Here is a 17,197-nt window from a genome sequence, read left to right on the forward strand (position 1 = left end):
TTCAAAAGCATAAGGTTTTAGATAAATGAGTTTGCACATGGAAGTGGGGAGGTAAACACAAATCATACGAACTTTCTAAGGAGGGAGGGAAAAGATGTAGGGTGAATGTAAAGGGGAGGTAAATTAAGAGATACAATGAGTGAATATAGAGAGACAAGGACACTGGATCACAATAGAGTGAATGCTTCAAGAATCTCTGACAGTATGCCTTTAAGAATTAAACAAGTAATTAAAGCTAAAGATGGAATGAGCCAACAGTAGGTCACAAGAGTAATGTAAGTCATTAATTTTGCTTAATTTCCCATTTTATTAATATTTTGTATGTAAATTATGTAAATTGTTATGTTGACAATTTCTATTGCAGGCACTGTAGGTTGTATACCTTGGATGATGATGAATTCCGAGAGTCTTTCTACTCCCAAGGCCCAGATATGGGCCCGGCTCATGCATGAATTTTAAGTACGAGTTAAATAATTTTTGTCTCTTTAGGACTTATTCAACAGGTTCTTGTAATCAAACAAAAATATATAAACATCACAAACATTTATTGGCTTCCCTACCAGCATTCATATTGGTAGAATGTTCCTATATGGAGATCACAGTTGGCCAAAACCACAGACATTGTACAATTCATTTGGTTAGAGTAGCGATACATGGTTTTGCAAATAAATATGTTATGGTACTGCTTTCATAAAAAATATAAATGTGCTTTTGTAACTGGCAGCATATCTTAATAGTAAATTATCACAAAAAAGTTATTTCACAAACTTTTTTTTTTTTTTTGTTTCGTTTTCATGCTTATTTATTTGCTTAAACATCTTATTGTACTAGATGGAATGCACAGAACAGTATCAAAGTACTATACAACCAAACAATATTATTCACTAATATTAAACTCTTATTTAAAAACTTAGTTTATCTTATAAACAAAATGCCCAGTTTTTCAATAATTTTGGTTTAAGATTAAAACTCAGGAGCTTTTATTTATAAAATATTTATAATCAGATCAACATTGACAAATACATTAATAGAAAAAAGAAAATTAAAAACTTGCCAAGAAAGCTTTTTTCTGCAGACTAAGGCAATAATGAATATACTTTCCAAATCAATTTGCTAAAAAGGTGTTAGATAAAGGCAGTGCTAGAGTAAGGAATCTCATCACTATGAAGCTTTGCCCCATTAACCTTTCATTGGGATGTTGATTACATTTTATATCGCCCACTTTATTTACCGATTTTTTTTTTTTTAATTTCACAAAAATTGGGACATATGTTACCTGGTTAGCAAACATTTTACTAAGTGGAAGTGCTTGAAAATTTATTAACCATCAGATACATCTATCCATGACTTAACCTAGGTATTTTCTCAAAGTTCAGTCACTACTATTAACTTCTCCCATCCTAATGTGCCTGAGAAATTACTAACATTATGACTAGATAATGGTAACTACAACATGCAGAAAAATCCATTACCAGTTAAACTAGTATGTATGTATATACAATTACATTATATAAAATAATTTCTATTTATAAACTTCAAAACAAAAGCTTATTTTAATTATTCAAAACAAGTACATTATATCATGCACAGTGCAGCCTTTATATTTTTAGTCAGGCATTTTATAATCTAGTTTAACATAAGCTTGATGAGGTTATTAGTTGTTAAATTAAACCATTGAACTTGAACAGTATTAACAATAAAGGTAGCCCTCTTTTAGCATAAATTAATGCTGCACTTAAATAAACTTCTAGATAATGGTATTTCATGTATACCAGTTTATATACTACAGTATATATATATATATATATATATATATATATATATATATATATATATATATATATATATATATATATATATATATATATGTGTGTGTGTGTGTGTGTGTGTGTGTTGTGCCGAATAGGTAAAACTGGTTAATTAGCAAGAACTCATATTTTTTTCAATAATGTTAATGTAAAAATTTATAATTTTGGATCAAAAGAATCTTAGAAAACTTACCTAACCTTATTATAACAAGAGCAAGTTATTTTAGCTTAACCCAACTAAATATATTTTAGATTTGTTTGCAATAATTAATACTAAACAATCACAGTGAAATATATTTTTTTCGTTAGGTTCAGAATGATTTTGGCGAAATTATTGCATACACAAATTTTCGCTTGTCTTATATGGCAAGATGAGCGTTGCTATTTAAGCCAAAATCGCAAGTTCTGCCTATTCGGCACGACATATACATATATAATATATATATATATATAATAATATATATAATATATATATATATATATATATATTATATAATAATATATATATATATACTATATATATATATATATATATATATATATATATATATATATATATATATATATATATATATATATATATACTATATATATATATATATATATATATATATATATATATATATATATATATATATATATATATATATATATATATATATATATATATATATATATATATATATATATATATATATATATATATATATATATACACCAACACACACACACACTTTAGTACAGTATATATAAATATTAAGAGGCAGAGGCTATAAAAAAGCTAAATAACAATAGAATCCATTATAAAAAAAACGTGACCCACTCATCAAATGACTCATCAGTGCAATGAAGAGCAGATCGAGACAGACAAAAAAACAAAAAAGCATTAATATATTTATAAACATTTTATATACAAATGAATGAATTAATCTGAAGAAATAAGCTTAAGGAGCATGAACCCTTCTCAGGAAGAAAGGGGGTACCTTGATGCTGGTTAAGGGCTCTTTAACCAAGAAACTGGAGCTACTCTCCACTTTTTTTGAATCATATCCAATTACTTCTCATTTCCCCAGGCAGTCTTATCAGAAGGATAGAAAAAAAGTATTTGAACATACTTGCAGATGTCATAAAAAAAATCTACACAATGCTTTATAAGGTCTGCAATAATAATGACAATGTTTATAAAGACATTTGGATAAACTGAACAAATAGAGTGAAAGATTTATAATAAAGTGCAATTTTCATTAATGTAAAAGTATGTAAGGAAAATGAGAGAAAGCAAAAACAGGGCACATTATTATTATTATAATAAAAAAGAAGCACTAACACACTACAGGGCACATGAATAGTGTGATATTATTATACAGATCTGTATGACCCATAAGGGTTTAGCACTATAATTATAATATTCATGGAGAAGTGCTGAACCCATACAAGACTTGGGGGGGGGGGGAGGAGGGGATGGGTTGGGATTAATCAGGCTTGATCCAAGGATGGGGAAGGTGGCTCTAAGGTCTTGGATCAAAAGATCTTTACTAGAATTAAGGCACCGTCTTGAAGGAATAAAATACTGAAAGCAACAGACAGTAGGACTGAGGAGTACAGCAATTAAAGAAGAATGTTCTCAGATCACATAAATGAAGACTTGAAAAACTCTTACGCTACACTGGCAAATGCTACAATGCAAAAAATGCTGTTCTGCCACTGCATATTGGAGTATGCACTTTCACTGCATACTGGAAAATGCAGTGGTAGAGTGGTGTCTGCACTTAACCCTTAAACGGTCCAAACATATATATGCGTTCTCTTGCACAGCGCCCCGAATATTTTGAAAAGAAATTTTTTTTTCTAGAAAAAAAAGAACACATTTTTTTTAAGTCTTAGAATAATAAAAAAAATTAGGCTCAGTACTAACAGAGATACGAGGCCGAGAAGTTGGCACTGGATGCTCACGTGACGGCAACATCGAGTCCTGCAACTTGCAGAAGTGTTGCTGATATACCTTTTTTTCTATTTTTCATATTTATATAATTTTTATGTTCTGATAATTACAATTTATAGTAATTCTTGACATATAACCATTCTTTGTTCTGACACTAGTATTAGGTACTGAAATTGTACTCAAATTGTCACAAACACACTGACAGGTGGACATTCACACTATTGTTTTTGTAGCTACAGTTAGAGTAAGAGGTAGATGGGAAAAGAGGAAGGTGGCAACAACAAGTAAGAGCAAGGTGAAAGTGTATAAACTAAGGGAGGAGGAAGTTCGGGGGAGATATAAGCGACTGTTGGCAGAAAGGTGGGCTAGTGCAAAGATGAGTAGTAGGGGGGTTGAAGAGGGTTGGAATAGTTTTAAAAATGCAGTATTAGAATGTGGGGCAGAAGTTTGTGGTTATAGGAGGGTGGGGGCAGGTGGAAAGAGGAGTGACTGGTGGAATGATGAAGTAAAGGATGTGATAAAAGAGAAAAAGTTAGCTTATGAGAGGTTTTTACAAAGCAGAAGTGTTATAAGAAAAGCAGAGTATATGGAGAGTAAAAGAAAGGTGAAGAGAGTGGTGAGAGAGTGCAAAAGGAGAGCAGATGATAGAGTGGGAGAGGCACTGTCAAGAAATTTTAATGAAAATAAGAAAAAATTTTGGAGTGAGTTAAACAAGTTAAGAAAGCCTAGGGAAAGTATGGATTTGTCAGTTAAAAACAGAGTAGGGGAGTTAGTAGATGGGGAGAGGGAGGTATTAGGTAGATAGCGAGAATATTTTGAGGAACTTTTAAATGTTGAGGAAGAAAGGGAGGCGGTAATTCATGTACTGGTCAGGGAGGTATACCATCTTTTAGGAGTGAAGAAGAGCAGAATGTAAGTGTGGGGGAGGTACGCGAGGCATTACGTAGAATGAAAGGGGGTAAAGCAGCTGGAACTGATGGGATCATGACAGAAATGTTAAAAGCAGGGGGGGATATAGTGTTTGGAGTGGTTGGTACTTTTGTTTAATAAATGTATGAAAGAGGGGAAGGTACCTAGGGATTGGCAGAGAGCATGTATAGTCCCTTTATATAAAGGGAAAGGGGACAAAAGAGATTGTAAAAATTATAGAGGAATAAGTTTATTGAGTATACCAGGAAAAGTGTACGGTAGGGTTATAATTGAAAGAATTAGAGGTAAGACAGAATGTAGGATTGCGGATGAGCAAGGAGGTTTCAGAGTGGGTAGGGGATGTGTAGATCAAGTGTTTACATTGAAGCATATATGTGAACAGTATTTAGATAAAGGTAGGGAAGTTTTTATTGCATTTATGGATTTAGAAAAGGCATATGATAGAGTGGATAGGGGAGCAATGTGGCAGATGTTGCAAGTATTTGGAATAGGTGGTAAGTTACTAAATGCTGTAAAGAGTTTTTATGAGGATAGTGAGGCTCAGGTTAGGGTGTGTAGAAGAGAGGGAGAATACTTCCCGGTAAAAGTAGGTCTTAGACAGGGATGTGTAATGTCACCATGGTTGTTTAATATATTTATAGATGGGGTTGTAAAAGAAGTAAATGCTAGGGTGTTCAGGAGAGGGGTGGGATTAAATTATGGGGAATCAAATTCAAAATGGGAATTAACAGTTACTTTTTGCTGATGATACTGTGCTTATGGGAGATTCTAAGAAAAATTGCAAAGGTTAGTGGATGAGTTTGGGAATGTGTGTAAAGGTAGAAAGTTGAAAGTGAACATAGAAAAGAGTAAGGTGATGAGGGTATCAAATGATTTAGATAAAGAAAAATTGGATATCAAATTGGGGAGGAGGAGTATGGAAGAAGTGAATGTTTTCAGATACTTGGGAGTTGATGTGTCGGCGGATGGATTTATGAAGGATGAGGTTAATCAAAGAATTGATGAGGGAAAAAAGGCGAGTGGTGCATTGAGGTATATATAGAGTCAAAAAACGTTATCTATGGAGGCAAAGAAGGGAATGTATGAAAGTATAGTAGTACCAACACTCTTATATGGGTGTGAAGCTTGGGCGGTAAATGCAGCAGCGAGGAGACGGTTGGAAGCAGTGGAGATGTCCTGTCTAAGGGCAATGTGTGGTGTAAATATTATGCAGAAAATTCGGAGTGTGGAAATTTGGAAAAGGTGTGGAGTTAATAAAAGTATTAGTCAGAGGGCAGAAGAGGGGTTGTTGAGGTGGTTTGGTCATTTAGAGAGAATGGATCAAAGTAGAATGACATGGAAAGCATATAAATCTATAGGGGAAGGAAGGCGAGGTAGGGGTCGTCCTCGAAAGGGTTGGAGAGAGGGAGTAAAGGAGGTTTTGTGGGCAAGGGGCTTGGACTTCCAGCAAGCGTGCGTGAGCTTGTTAGATAGGAGTGAATGGAGACAAATGGTACTTCGGATCTGACGATCTGTTGGAGTGTGAGCAGGGTAATATTTAGTGAAGGGATTCAGGGAAACCGGTTATTTTCATATAGTCGGACTTGAGTCCTGAAAATGGGAAGTACAATGCCTGCACTTTAAAGGAGGAGTTTGGGATATTGGCAGTTTGGAGGGATATATTGTGTATCTTTATACATATATGCTTCTAAGCTGTTGTATTCTGAGCACCTCTGCAAAAACAGTGATTATGTGTGAGTGTGGTGAAAGTGTTGAATGATGATGAAAGCATTTTCTTTTTGGGAATTTTCTTTCTTTTTTTGGGTCACCCTGCCTCGGTGGGAGACGGCCGACTTGTTGAAAAAAAAAAAAATATAGAAAGTATTTATATATCCCAGCAATATTGGAGGAGGAGGAGTACGACGACAACGATAGTTCCCTTGAAGCATGAAAAACAGTTCACCCCTGACAATGACAAGATAAAATAACATTTGAAAAGAGATGACCTTTAACCCTTTCAGGGTCCGTTCCGTAGATCTACGGCTTTACGTTCAGGGTCCAAACCGTAGATCTACATCATGAGCTCAGCTCACTCTGATAAACTGTGAGTGGTACATTTGGGCCTAGATATGAGAGAATACATCTATGAGGTATGTGTGCACCACATAAAACAGATCCTGCAGCACACTTTGTATAATTAGAGAAAAAACTGAAATCATGATTTTTCGATTAAAACAGCGACTTTGCAGTGTTTTTTCGTATGTTTTTTATAGTTGTATTTGCGATTTCTTGGTCTCATTTGATAGAATGGAAGACGTATTACAGAAATAGAGATGATTTTGATTGGTTTTAGCACTGGAAATGGCTTGAAACTGAGCTCAAAGTAGCAGAAATGTTAAATTTTTGCCGATATTCAAGAGTAAACAAACGACCTCACACGTCTAATACACGCCAGCTGGTGGGTCTAATATGCATTCACAAATATGGTGATGATATTTATACAATTATTACAGTATTGCATAACAGTAAATCTTCTATTTTTTGGTGTGAATAAAAATTCATTATGTGAATAAAAAATCAAAATGGAATTTATTTGTAAAGCCTCAAAACATAACTAATGAACAGAGGAAATGTTAGTTTAGTTCCAGGAATACCTACATTGTTTATTCTGGACCCTATTTTGAAATTGGAATATTTTGAACTTTGTGTTAAATTGGCCAAATTAACAATTTCCGATCACTTTAATTTGTAGTTGAAACAGTTGACTTGGCGATTTCTTGTGCTCAATCGATAGAATAGAAGTAATACTAGCGAAATAGCTAAGAATTTGGTTGACTGGAATAATGTAATTGGCCTAAAATGGGAGTCAAATTCGGCAAAATCGCCGATTCGTAAATATCGCTGACACATCAAAATTCGCGAGAACATAATTTCGTCAATTTTCCATCAAATTTCGTACTTTTTGTTTTATTACCTTTACAAAAAGATTCTCTACCATTTCATAAGAAAAAATAACAAATTTTTTTTTTTTAAATTCTTGGACACTGGGGCACCACTTCAGATTTGGGCCTTGGACCCTGAAGGGGTTAATGAGCACACACAAGGGTGCAGTGATAACACTTGATAAGAAAAGATTAGAGGTGACATTTGATGAGCATCAGCAGTTGCTTTGTTTTCGCTGGTACACTAACATGTCTGTCTATTTGTCTGTCTATCAGGCTCTCTGTCTATCCATCTAGCTCTCTGCCTCAGAGAGAGCCACAAGACTGCATCATCATGTTTACTCACATCTTCAAGCAGAGTATAGCACTTTGTCTGGATTTTTTGGGTTATCCTAGGTAATTTACACTATGTATACTTGTGTTTATGTGTACCTGTAAGACAGAGATAGACAGAGACAGATTGAAAGAGATAGACAAAGACAGAGACAGAGATCGACAGACCCTACACTTGGGGTTAACATCACTTTCCTCTTAAAAGAGGAGTGTTAATATGGCATTACATCAGTAAATCCTTGGTGTTTGCCACACTGTTTGCTCTAGCTGGTGCTCAATTTAACTAACGCTCCCACAAGGTACCAAGTGGTCCCAGATTTTTTTAATATGGTGCACACTGAGTGTTAAGACCCATTCTATGCTGACCAGGCATCTCAGAGCAATCATGCCAAATTTGGAGGCAGGAAAATTAAAATGTATATATATGTTTGGGGCACTACGCATAAGAATGTATATGTATATACGTTTGGACTGTTTAGGGGTTAAAAAGAACACTGAATACAATACACAATGAAGGTAGAAAAATTCCAATAAACTACAAAATGGCTCCCAAGAAATGAAAATGTTTAGAAAAAGACTGGAAATATTAAATATGCTCCCACTGGCTGATAACAACAACAACAAAAAAAAAAACACTTAAGGCCATAAAAGGATTCAAATAAAGATTTCTTTACACCAGCAACAGGGAGAACAAGAGACCATAACTGTAAGCACAAAAATGCCCCCCCCCCCAAAAAATAAAAAAGATTTTTCCTTCACAAAAAAGTAGAATACTAAAACAGAATATAAGAGGTAGTAAATCCAGTAGCCACTGAAAATTAAAAATTATTACACATTAAACACTGAAGATGAGACACCACTAGCATAGTTCTGTTCCTGTTAATACAAATATGTGAAATTTTGTACAAACAATAGCATGAAATCAGGCTTAAGTTGAGCAATATTTGTTGTAATTTATACTGTTATGGTTATCGAATACAGTACTAATAGGATAATCACTGTCATGCACTTGATATTAAAATCCTTTGAACTTAAATGCAGGCCATTTATAAATTGTATTAATCAATTACACATATTATTGTACCTATATTAATGCTTTTGATTTTTATCCTTCGTCCACATAAAAAATATAACTATTATAAATTACAAATTAATCTAATACTCTAATATATACATAACAAAAAACTCAGTAATGAATAATGCACACATTCTAAAAAAAAATGCAACATTAAAAAATCTATTGATTTGCCACACATAGTACAGGCAGTATGTATTGTGATTAAATAGATTATAATGCTTTATTCCCATGCTTATATAGGACACAGAAGATCAGTAATCTTATAAAGTTTAAGGCTTATTATTAGCCGCACACATCTTTAAGGATAAATCTTACCCTTTTGAGGAAGTGATATCAGTTCTGACTACCTATTATAAATGAGAAGTAATATAGATTTATAATTCAGATTTTTAAACTAAAGCATTTTATGAAAGAAATAATCTTAAGGTACTTAGAAATTTGTCTATTTTTAGAAAAGAAAAACACACATGAAGGAGTTCGTCTACTTTTTTATTATGTTACAATAGACAAAAGGCTTTAATTGTTATTAATTTCTTATAGAACCAAGTGAGAAAGAGCAGGTCATGAGCATGATCTAGAATAAAATAATCAGATGAAACACTAAACCCAAAAGGGTCATTCAGCACTTCAAGTAGAAATGTGAAAGGAGGAAATGTGTAAAGATGACGAGGGAGTGTGATGCAGAATAAATGTAGCAATTGGCAGTTTATCATGGGTACATAATATAACACTGTATATAACGAAGCTGAGGTTTCAGTAATATGTACAGGTGCTATTAAAAACTAGAAGGAATTGGACCTGTACTTTCTTGAATCAAGTCTGTCTTCCATTCCCTCCAGGCACTGTATAACACCTATGGGTTTAGCACATCTCCATGAATGTAACAATAATCAGTAATGTATGAAGCCCATGTTTAAACTGTTTTGTTTATGTAATGACAGAGTACATTGAGTGCATGTCTTCTGCATAAATATAAAAATTAGTGGTATATTAATTTATATGCAAGAACACAGAATGGTAAAGTAGCTACAGTAGTGTGTGGAAGTAGACAACAACCCAGTGAATAATGCAGTTGATGCATGTAATATGTATCCTTTATGATAATGAAAATTTACTGTATGTTGTTGATGGATATATCTGCAAATTATACTACTGAAATGACTTATTATTATTACATTCATGGAGAAGCATTAAACTTGTAGGAATCATACAGTGCCTGGGAGCATGGGAGGCATTCAAGTTTGATCTAAAGGGTAGGGGGAGCCACATCCAATTCCTTGGGGTTTTTAATTTTTTCTCTGACAATGAAAATACCTATCTGATCAGAATAAAATTTAAGGCTGCAATCTTCTTAGTCACTTACCAATATACTTTTACCCATAAATTATGGAATAAAGTAACATTTAAGTTCAAATACAGTACATAGAATGTATTTCAATATATGGGAGTGGATGAATCTATGAAAGATGAGGCAGATCATAGAATACAAGAGTGAAATAAGATAGCTGGAGTGGTGTGAAATCTGCTAAAAGAAGCCAGTTTATCAATGGATGCATAAAGGGGGATGTATTAGAGAAGAATGGCACTAAAACCTTTGTATGGATGTGAGGCATGTCTTTGAATGTTGCAGTGCAGGTATCATGATGCCTGAAATCAAGGGTGTGATGTGATTATTATGCAAGGGATATCCTTCAGAGTGCCTTGAATGCTGGTAAGGGGAAAAGCTCTTGATCCAAGTTATTTGAGCTACCTTCCCCTCCCTCTTCTTGCATCAAACTATTACTTCTCCTTCTCCAGGTACTGTATGACCCCTATGGGCTTAGCACTTTCCCATAAATATAACAAGAGATAGAGAATAAGGAGCATTAGAAGACATGTGCTGATATGATAGGTATGATTCTGGGACTACAATGGGGTTTTTTGAGGTGGTTTGGTCATCAGAAAACATTGAAGCATGATAGGCTGACCAACAGATTGAATAAATCTGGTGCAGATGGAAGGTGTAGGGGACGTCCCAGAAAGAGTTGGATGGAGGAGATTTTGAGTGGGAGGGGTTTGAGCATCCAGCAGGTATGTGTGAGTGCAGTAGCTTGCAGTGAATGCAGACAACTGATTTTTTTAATTAAATATGCTGCTGAGTGTTAGCAAGATAACTTGTCTCAATTTGGGGAAACCAGTAAGATGGACTTGAATTCCCAAGGTGAGAAGCATAGTGTTCGCACTCTCAAGGATAGGTGTCAAAGTTATAGTTCAGTAGATAATTGGAATTGTGATCTCTGTACACTTCTAGAATAATAATATAATCCAAGTAACCACTAAACCTGAAGGGGTCATACAGCATTGCAGGTAAGGATGTACAAAAGGAAGAATCTGCAAAGGGACTGTGAATGGGCAGGGGTTAGTGGGAGGAGGGAGAGTGCAAAAGGAAAAGGAAAATCACAGTTGATGCAATAAGTTAGTTTCTGTTAAAATGTCAGAGAGAATGTGTTAAAAGTGGCACTTTCAGCAAGGTTGGTAAGAGTTAGTGTTGGGGCAGTGGAGACAAAGGGAAGTGAATTCTAGGTACCTGCTAAAAGGCTTCATAATCTATTAAGGCATGGTGAACTGAGAGTGCAGTCTGACAGTTCTTGCAGAGGTACCAGGCATTTTTCCATTGGGCTGGTGTGGCTGATACTTGGATGGGAAAGTGCAGTTTCAAAAACAAGCGGTGGGAAGATGGCCAGAAACTTAAACATGGTTTTACAGAAATTTAACCCTTTGACTGTTGCAACCCCCAATCCTGAGGTGTCTCCTGGTGTCGCAAAATTTAAAAAAAAAAAAAAATTATTTTTTCTTGTGAAATGATAGAGAATCTTTTCCCGATTGTAATGACACCAAAAAAAACGAAATTTGATGGAAAACTGACGAAATTATGCTCTCGCGAAGTTAGTGACCTCGGCGCTGTTTACAAATCGGCGATTTCGCCCACTTTGAGCCCTATTTTCAGCAAATTCCATTATTCCAGTCGCCCAAACTCATAGCTATTTCTTTAGAACTCCATTTTTTCTATCGATTGAGTACACGAAACTGCCCATTTACTGATTTCAACTACCTAATAATGTGGTCAGAAATTTGCAATTTGGCCAATTTCACGAAAACTAAAAAATATGACAATTTCAATTTAAGGTCCAGAATGAACAATGCAGACATTCCTGGCTCTAAAATAACATTTTCTTTGCTCATCAGTCATGTCTCCAGGCCCCTCTAATATTACTCTTGCTTTCTATTTTGAATTTTTATTCAAACAAAAAAATAGAAGACTTACTATTATGCAGACTACTGCAATACTGTAATAATTGTATAAATAACATCAACCCATTCATGACTGCATATTAGTATGGCTAGTTGGACATTTATTGGACAATGGCATCATTTGTTTACTTTTGAACATTGGCAAAAATCAAACATAGGTTCTTTTTATAGTAAAATCAGTCAAAATCACCTCTATTTCTATAACATGTTTTCCATTCTATCAAATGAGACCAAGAAAACGAGAATACAACCATAAATACTATACGAAAATAGACCACAAAGTCGGCATTTTAATTAAAAAAAACGGTCGGAGTTTTTTTTTCTCATTATGCACTGCGTGCTCCAGGATTTTTTTAATATGGTGCACACTGACCACACAGACCCATTCTCTCACATGTGGGCCTACCAGCTTTCTCCTGCTTGATTTGAAGCTGCTAGAATTTATGAGTATATATACGTCAAACACGGTACCTCGTAAGACGTATATATACGGCCGCGACAGTCAAAGGGTTAACAGAAAACAATTTGTTGTAGACCAACTTGGGCCATCAATGTGTCCATTCGTTGAGGAGTTGTTGAGAGATTAACAAAAGATAATCCGAATGAGAAATACCCGTGGGAAATTGGGAGGTTATGAACTGCTGAACAAGCAGTTGAGTCTGCTTATTTGTTACCTTAAACATCAACATGTCTTGGGAACCAGCAAAAACTGACGTCTTTGTGTTTACTAGAAATGCAACAAAACCAAAGTTTAATGCAAAGATTGACGAGAGTCAAATTTTTGAATAGCCTATAATGCACTGTGAAAGCCATTGAAGGACATCACTGAAATATGCATGATAGCTATGAGGATTGCATATAAGTGCTGTGAACACACTGACCAAGTCTAGTAAATAATGACCTTAGGTGATTCTGTCAGCAAAAACTGTTGAAAATTCAACACCATTTGGGGATGTCGAATCATCAGTGTACAATGCATGAGAATGAGAATGGAAGTGATCAAGAAAGAATGAGCATGTAATTATAGCAGGCAAGTGAGCTTTTGCACAAGGAAGTGGGAAAGAGCAAATATGATTGTTGGGAATTCCCAAGGAGGGAGGAAAAAGTAAGATGCAAGGTGAATGTAGAGGGGAGGTAAATTAGGGAAAACCAATAGAAAGCAAATAAGGAGAAAATGGGATTAATAAATGGAGGCAATGATTAAACAAAGAAGCCTTACTAACATCTGGTACAATTCTACACATGGAAGGATCATGAATGTTGTGAGAACAAACAAAACAATGGAGACAATGGACATTGCACTGAGCTTGCAAAGAAAGGATGTTTGTCACTCCACAGAGGTTCTCGATGGGAAAAGGGGAGAGCCCAAAAAGACAAACGTAACCCATGATGAGAACTGGGGTCAAATTTGGAAAAAGTGTGGGAGGCTGAAGACTATATTGGTCACCATACTCTAGTTTAGATGTAAGATCAGGGCGGATTAACCCTTTGACTGTCGCAAGCCCCTTCCTGAAACTGTCATTCTGTGTTGAAAAGTTTTTGGAAAAAAAAAATTATTTTTTCTTGTGAAATGATAGAGAATCTTTTCCCGGTGGTAATGACACCAAAAGTGCGAAATTTGGTCAAAAACTCATGGAATTACACTCCGTGAAGTTAGTAATCTCAGCGATATATAAGCATCAGCGATTTCGCCGACTTTGAGCCCTATTTTTGACCAATTCCATTGTCCCAGTCGACCAAACTCATAGCTATTTCTTTAGAACTCCATTTTTTCTATCAATTGAGTACAAGAAACAGCCCATTTACTGATTTGAACTACCCAATAGTGTGGTCAGAAATTGGAAATTTGGCCAATTTCATGCAAATTAACCCTTTGACTGTTTCAGGCCCCTCTCTGAAACTGTCATTCTATGTCGCCAAATATTCGAAAAAAAAAAAATTATTTTTTCTTATGAAAATGTTAGGAATATTTTTCTGAGTGTTTTAAGCCTAAAAAAAAGATTTTGCCATCAGTACTTACCGAGATATAGAGCCGCAAAGTTTGCAGAAAGTGACGTGCATACAGCAACAGCGGCGACTGCCGCCCACCCGGTATTCTTTTATTTACTCTAATTCAAAGGTTTCTTGCATTTTTCAATATTTTTCTGTTCCAGGTAACTTATGTGGCCTGTGAGACCAATGTAAGGTGCATTGTTCAAATATACACTCATTATTTACAACACAATAACAGAACAAACTTTATCACTATTAGTTTGTGTATACACTTTGTTTACACAAACAAACAATACAAAATAATGTTTATTACTATTGTTCCATAATATATATACATATGTACAGTCACTAAACACGTTCCTAGAACTGCTGCAGCTTGTGGAACTCTTTGAAACATGGGTATATGCAGAGGGGCACTTGACACTCCTCGCACATAAAACGAGTGTCTCTGCGTGTTTGTGTGCAGGTGTTGCTCCTTGGTACTTTGCAATTATTTGTCTGATTACTGACAAGCAAAATTCACCATATTTTGGTGTTTTGTTGGCCTTCAACTTGTATATGTTATAAGCATTTAGCATAGAGATATCAACAAGATGGAAAAAAAGTTTTATATACCACTTATAACTCTTGTGTACACAGTCTGCAAACCCAATCTGCATGTCACATTTGTCCACTAAGCGCATATTGAGGTTGTAGTCCATGACAGCTGCAGGCTTTAGAATGGGTTCATTGGTCTCTCTGTTGTGCCTACCACTGTGTACCATTTCGTTTCGGTGAACTGATGTCAACAATGTGACATCACGTTTGTCATGCCACCGAAATGCCATGATGTCATTGGCAGCAAAGGCTTGCACCTCACCTCTGCGAGTGCCAGCGTCGAACCTTGGCATATGTTTACGATTACGACGCACTGTGCCACACACGTCTGTCAAGTTCACTCGCAAGAAATCACTGAGTAAGGGGCTTCTGTACCAGTTATCAGTAAATAACATATGCCCCTTACCAAGATATGGTTCCATTATTGTTCGAACCACATCACCAGAGATACCCAATAATTTCATGGTATCTCTCAAAGTATTACTGCCAGTGTACACAATGATATCCAAAACTAGACCACTTCTGCAATCACACAGTACAAATAGCTTTATACCAAAGCGTTTCCTCTTGCTTGGTATATATTGCTTGAACGAGAGTCTTCCTTTGAATAAAATCAAGGACTCATCAATAACAAGCTTCCTGAAGGGATAAAAATACATGCAGCACTTTTGTTTCATGTACATAAACACATGTCTTATCTTATATAACCTGTCGCTTCTGTCAGGCCTGGTTTTGTCTGAAAAGTGATGTCTTATCTTATATAACCTGTTGCTTCTGTCAGGCCTGGTTTTGTCTGAAAAGTGTAACATACGTAACAGTATCAGGAAACGATTGACACCTATAATGTCACTAAAACCTGGAGTTGAAATCAGGCGTTCTGTTGCCCAGTATGTGGTGACAGTGTGCTTATACACATGTGGCATAAGCATTATTGTGACAAAAAACAGGTACATCTCTGCCACAGTTGTCTCCTTCCACTTGTGTAGCCGTGATTTTGGTGAGAGAATTGTATTTGCCATGGTGTAATCACAGTATGTGTTTGTTTCCCTGACAATGATGTCCATCAGGGGTTCATCGAAGAATAACTCAAAGCAGTCCAGTTCACTGGCATTGTTCCCAAGTGGACATGATGGCTTTATTCCACTTTGTGTTTCATCAAAGTCATGGGGACTGGGAACAAACTTGTCACCATCCTGCCAATCCCAGATGCGGTCTGCTGGTGAGGTCTGGATATTGTACCGTGGTTGTGGTTGTGCAGGTTGTGGGAGTGTGGGGTCGGGTGAGGCTGGTTGTTGTGCAGAGTCAGCAGCGTGGGTTGTAGCGTGGCCCGCTGATGGTGCCACATGGGCCGTGCCACCCTCACTATCACCACCACTGCCTGCTCCCTCACTCACATCATTCATACCCATCGTTACAATATCGTCATCTTCACTATCAGGTCGTGGTGTAGGGCCACGGGATGTGCTCCCAGAATTTCTCCTTCCCCTTGGAACAACATATGAAACACTACCAGACCGCATGCTATGTCGTACATACTGCCGCTTCACTGGGGAATATTCACCCTCACTGTCACTAGAACTGCTTTCAATGACCTTGAAATCACTATCACTATCATATTCACTGCTAACATCTGGGTGTTGTACACGACCAAATAGTTTCCTCTTTCGTCCTGGTACAGGCGAACGTGAACGTGAACAAGCCGGCCCAGCACCAGAGGTGGAAGGTTGTGGGTCATCTGGGTTTTCATCACTAATTACGTTATCCTGGGCACTTTTTCCGGTAGCACTCACTTCAAAACCCTGGAATTCACTGTCACTGACATTTTCATCGCTGTTAGAGCTATCACTTGGGAACAAAAGACCTCCAATCTGCCGAGGAGTGAGGAACTTCTTACCGAGAGGCATGGTGAAAATGGACTAACAACATGGCGTTCCCACAATGCACCGCTGGGTCCCAGATTTTTTTCACAGGGTGCACACCGACCACTGAGACCCATTCTCTCTCATGTAGGCCTACCAGGCCTTTCCCGCTTGATTTGAAGCCGCTAGAATTTGTGCGTATAAATACGTCAGAAACATTGGCTCGTAAGACGTATTTATACGTCGTAAACAGTCAAAGGGTTAAAAAAGATGCCAATTTCAAAATAGGATCCAGAATAAACAATGCAGACATTCTTGACACTAAAATAACATATCCTCTGTTCATTAGTCACGTCTCCAGGTCCCTCTTATATTATTCTTGCTTTCTATTTTGATTTTTTATTCACACAAAAAATAGAAGACTTACTGTTATGCAGACTACTGCA

The 17,197-nt window shown here is 36.1% G+C and overlaps 1 protein-coding gene and 1 long non-coding RNA gene across 2 annotated transcripts in view; both read left to right on the forward strand.

Moving 5' to 3' along the window:
• Positions 1-1,251, forward strand: part of ECSIT (evolutionarily conserved signaling intermediate in Toll pathway, mitochondrial) — a 148,887-nt gene extending 147,636 nt beyond the window's left edge. Inside the window, exon 11 of the mRNA XM_053775696.2 lies at positions 365-1,251. The gene's annotated coding sequence lies outside the window, so the exon portion shown is untranslated. The remainder of the gene's footprint in view (positions 1-364) is intronic.
• Positions 1,252-7,872: 6,621 nt separating this feature from the next.
• Positions 7,873-17,197, forward strand: part of LOC138852505 (uncharacterized) — a 40,042-nt gene continuing 30,717 nt past the window's right edge. The window contains exon 1 of the long non-coding RNA XR_011391824.1: positions 7,873-7,997. This is a non-coding gene — a long non-coding RNA (uncharacterized lncRNA). The remainder of the gene's footprint in view (positions 7,998-17,197) is intronic.

Source organism: Cherax quadricarinatus, chromosome 10, assembly GCF_038502225.1.
Source record: "Cherax quadricarinatus isolate ZL_2023a chromosome 10, ASM3850222v1, whole genome shotgun sequence".
In the NCBI taxonomy this organism is placed as follows: Eukaryota; Metazoa; Arthropoda; class Malacostraca; order Decapoda; family Parastacidae; genus Cherax; species Cherax quadricarinatus.